The sequence below is a fragment of the Cervus elaphus genome, chromosome 25 (assembly GCF_910594005.1).
Source record: "Cervus elaphus chromosome 25, mCerEla1.1, whole genome shotgun sequence".
NCBI lineage: Eukaryota > Metazoa > Chordata > Mammalia > Artiodactyla > Cervidae > Cervus > Cervus elaphus.
In genome coordinates, this window is record NC_057839.1 from 9,008,139 (window position 1) to 9,013,482 (window position 5,344).

Consider the following 5,344-nt stretch of genomic DNA (forward strand, 5'->3'; position numbering starts at 1 on the left):
CAACAAGCATTGGAATTGCTTCCAGCATTTCTCTGCTACAAACAATGCTCCAGTCAGTATCCTCACGTGTATATCTTGATACATCCATGGAATAAACACGTAAAAGTAGAATTGCTGGATCAGAGGTAGGGGCATTTTACATTTGATCTGCCACGCTATTATCCAAAATTGTTTGTACCGATTTACTCCTCTGCCATGAATATCTTGATTCAAGGTACCACAGTATTTAATGAGCATTCACTATATTTCAGGAGTCATGCAAAATAATTCACGTGTGCTACCTTATTTATTTCTCACGACAATTCTTTTTGGTAAGTACTGTTATTATTTCTACTTTACAAATGAAAGAACTGTGGTTTGCAGAGATTAAAAATCTCTCTAAGCTTGCACGTGGCAGTCCTGTGAGCCCTCTTAAATTTCATTTAAGAGGCCTTGGGAGGCAGGCCCCATATTCCCATTTTCTAGTGAGACGACTGAGACCCCGAGTCAAACGACTTGCCCAGGACCACAGAATCCAACGACACACTCAAGCTTGACTCCAGAATCTGTGCTTTCCTGTGAAGGCTCTAGTGGCACCTCCTCCAGGAAACTCTCAGGGATTACTTCAGTGGCCTTCTCACCTGACCTCTAGTATCAACTCCCTGGGAGCCCTGGAACCTGCAGCAGAGTGCAGATTCCACACTCACTGACCAGAGTGTGGGTTTGTGGGTGCATGAGACCTTACAGGCATTGGTGTTATACAGACCTAGGTCAGGATCCCGCTTGGCCCTCTACCCACTGCAAGTAAACTTGGGCAAGAGACCTTCCCTTTTGGGGTCTTAGTGAGTGCTCAACATGATTCTTGTTTTACTGCTGTTACTTGTTCCCCTGACACATTATTATTGATAATTGATACATTATTATCTGGGCTTCCCAGGTGGTGCTAGTGGTAAAGAACCTGCCTCCCAATGTGGGAAGCATAAGATGCGCGCGCGCGCGCCCGCGTGTGTGTGTGTGTGTGTGTGTGTGTGTGTGTGTGTGTGTGTGTGTGTGTGTTAGTTGCTTAGTCGGGTCCGACTCTTTGCAACCCCGTAGACTGTAGCCCACCAGGCCCCTCTGACTATGGGATTCTCCAGGCAAGAACGCTGGAGTGAGTGGCCATTTCCTTCTCCAAAAGGAACTGTAGAAAGAAAGAAAGTGAAGTCGCTCAGTCGTGTCCAACTCTTTGCGACCCCGTGAACTGTAGCCTACCAGGCTCCTCCATCCATGGAATTCTCCAGGCAAGAGTAATGAAGTGGGTTGCCATTTCCTTCTCCAAGACATAAGGTATGCAGGTTCAGTCCCTGGGTCAGGAAGATCCCCTGTAGGAGGACATGGCAACCCACTCCAGTACTCTTGCCTGGAGAATTCCATGGACAGGGGAGCCTGGTGGGCTACAGTTCATGGGGTCACAAAGAGTCGGACACGACTGATGTGACTTAGCACACATGCACATTAGTGTTTATACAGCATTATTAACTGAAGTCCGTAGTTTGCACTAGGATTCTCTTCTGGTGCTGTGTGTTCTCTGGCTTTGAACAGCTGCATGAGGACATGGATAATCCACTGTGCAGGCTCACACAGAGTCGTCTCAGCCGTCAGAATCCCCGGTGCTCCACCTCCTCGCCCCGCCTCCCCGGCCCCTCCCCGACCCAGGTGCCATTTTCAGCGCTGGGGATACAGCTGGGACAAATTAAAATTTCTGTCTTCATGAATCTGACACTTTAGTGGAGGACTTAGACGAGAAACGAACAAATGAATAACTCATAGCAAGTTCCAGTCATGATAACCTCTGTGCAGAGAGTGTGTGGGAGTGGAAAAGGGGTTCCTTTTTAGACAGAATGGATAGAAGAAGCCTCTGAGGAGATGTCGTTGGAGTAGGCCCTGCCCGTGTGTGACAGACATGGATCCCCCTGGGAGCCCTGGGCTCAGAGACCCCTGCCTCTGAGAGGCCAGACAGGCACCCGACCTCTCACAATCAGAAGGGTCAGGGCTGAAATCCATTTATTGAAGTCCCAACCCCTAGTACCACACTGTGACTGTATTTGGAGATAAGGTCTTTACAGAGGTAACTAGGTAAAAATGAAGTCTGATATGACCGATGTCCTTATAAAGAGAAGAAATGAGGACAGAGACATGGAGGGAAGGCCATTCGAAGGCACATGGAGATGCTGGCCATCCACAAGAGGAAACCAACGCTGCTGACATCTTGGTCTTGGACTTCTAGCCTCCAGAATTGTAATAAGTTTCTGTGGTTTAAGCCCCCTGTTGGTGCTTTGTTTGGCAGCCCTAGCTGACTAAGACAGGAGGCAACAAGACCGTCCTTCCACTGTCCCACCTGCCCATCCGTTCAGTGCTGTTAGGGAGGATGGTCCAACACCTCCCTAGGGAAGAACAGTTCTGACTCCATATTGGGCCTGTTTCTTTCCTTTAACCTTTGTGTTCTATTGCTTTAGCTACCAGTTAAGAATGTTGCCTATAACCTGAAAAATATTGGATAGCCCATTCTCAAGGGTCTGACCTTTAAAAGTATAACACTTTTCTGTTCATGTACTGATAAAATTTGTAGAACAGAGAATAACATTTGCCGTCTTGGAGATTTAGTAACATTGTGGCCAGACCTAGGCAGACAGTTGTAAGAACAAAGGATTCTGGCACCAAGAAGTTTGCAACAACCAAACTTGCCATGGCAAATAGATGGGGAAAAAATGGAAACACTGGCAGACTTTATTTTATTCATTGGAAAGACTGATGCTGAAGCTGAAGCTCCAAAACTTCTGCCACCTGATGCGAAGAGCTGACTCATTGGAAAAGACTATGATGCTGGAAAAGATTGAGGGCAGGAGGAGAAGGAGATGACAGAGGATGAAATGGTTGAATGGCATCACCGACTCAATGGACATGAGTTTGAGCAAGCTCTTGGAGATGATGAAGGATAGGGAAGCCTGACGTGCTGCAGTCCATGGGGTAGCAAAGAATCAGACACAGCTGAGCGACAATAACATCAACAAAATTTTTATGATGATCATCTATCTATAGCAAATGAGAACTATTTTCCAATTGCTACTGTGAGAGAAAGTTTCCTCTTAACATAAATTTTATTAGCTCAAAGGACCGAATGTTTGGGGTGCACTCGGCACAATGCCTGCCATCCCCTACTCAGATGAGGTAGCAGCACTTTTATTCCATTAAGTATTTGTCTTTACAATGAGCCTGTGATGGAGGTATTATTCTCATTTCGTGGCAATGGAACTGACCTAAGGACACATTCTGCTGTCCAGTCAGCCTGCCCACAGCCTTGAACCCCACTGCAAATCCTCTGGTGGGCTCAGTGGGGTGCTTGGCTGTGGCACTAAGGTCACCGGGGTTGAGGTTGTGGGTGTGACTTTGTAAATAAGTCTCAAAATTCCTGGTCATCTTGTTCATCCCTCTGCAGCCCCTTGGCCCTGAAATGGATTTTCTGTGTTATCTCCAGCTTTTTTTTTTCCCCTACTTTCCTTCTAATTTACCTCTCTGGAGCACAGATGCATCTGGAAAATGAGGTTTAGAAGTTCGGTGATTTTTCAAGCAAGCAAGCAAGCTTCCTCCTAGCAGCAGAACCATCCTGAAACTCTGCTTTAAATGCTGCTGGAGGATTGAGGACCCCATGGTGACAGTCACTTAAGGAAAGCTCTTATTGATTGTGTGTCTCCTATGTCTGAGACTTTTCATATATCATCTCATTTGGCTCAAAGGCTCTGACAAAGAGCCATGGAGGTGGACAGTGTTGTCACTGTCTTTCAGATGAGAAGACAGAGGTCTGGAGATGGGCAATGAAGTGGTGAAGGGCCAAGGGTCAGTGCATGGCAGAGCTGGGAATCAGACTCACATATGCCTAGGTTCAAAGACTGTGTTTTGTTTTGAGGCAAACATTGTTTTGTCTGGACTACGATTCAGTTCAGGTTTATGGAAAAAATAACATTTATAGTAACACAAGTGACCTTCATGTTTTAGCAGCAGGCTCAGTGCCTGGGGCATGATTTTTACAAATCCTGCTCGTCCTTTCCTCTGCCTTGTGAGGAGAAAAGCCCCTGTGCCCTGAACATTTATCTTAGCTTTCACAAAACGAAGCCAGAGGCAGGTGTGTTTCTGTAGCTCTCCTTTGAAATGGAGGGAGTGAGGAAAAGAGATATTACTGAGGCTTGGGGCTGAAATTTGAGGGCAAATAGAAATCTTAGAGAGGTGTTGATTTCCTTTGGACCTGAAGAAGTCTGTCAGAAGGATGCTAATTCCCAGGGCTCAGAGAAGCTTCCCAGAATGCATTGCAGGAGAGAAGGACAGATGCAAATGAGACGAGGCTGCGTGGCCCTGATTCCGCGGGAACCTGATGCAATGGGGACAGATACGTGTACAAACACTGTCTGTTGGAGAGTGCAATGCAGAGGGGGGTGGGGAGAGGACAAGAAGGAGGAGGAAGAGGAGGAGGAGCCTCAGAAGGCCTGGATTCAGGCTCAGCTCTGCCACCAGCTCCCTGCGTGACCTGGAGGAAGTTGCCGAACAGGTAGGCCCCAAAGTCTCAATCTCTAAAAAATGGTTGAGCACTAGACTATCTCATTGTTCCGCTTAGGTCTAACAGAGATGAATTTGGCCAATACAGTGTGGAACTCTGTTTCCTAGGAACATGCCCTGAGCAGTAACAATGGGAAGAAACGATAAAAGTAGCTCAGACTTATTAAGCACTAGTGCTTCTAATCATGGCTAATCACCATGTGAAACATTTTGTGTGGTTTATATCACTTGTGTCTCCTAATAAATGTGAAAGCTGGATACTTTTATATCTTCACACAGATGAGAAAACTGAGGCTCAGAGGCTAAGGGATTTGCTCAAGCCCCAGACCTAGAAAGTGGCAGATCTAGGATTCAAACCTGGCATGCCCTCTTATGTGCAGCTTCAAGTTGCAACCCTAGGCCTGGATGCAGGGGTGGACACTGCCAGCCCCATTGACATGCTCTCATCCCAAGGTCTGGAAAACCAAAAGCTGACCTCCCCCAGCTGAGTGTCCCTGGCTCAGGGAGGCATTGCTGGGGTGTAATGGGATCTGTTTAGACAGGCCCCAGCAGTGGGAAACCTGAGCTGCTCCCAGACCGTCCCTGAAAGGGGCTGGAGGACAGCTTGGGACTTGGAGATTGGTTCACAAGAACCCAGATCTTCCCTAGCAGGCTGAGTGGCTTTCAGCCCTTGATAATAGCGTCATCTCAGATCAGTGCCAGGGGAGCCACTGGCCACGTGGGTCACTCTGGGGTGGGGAGGGGTGGCCCTTGGTCCCTTCGGTTGACTCACTACCTG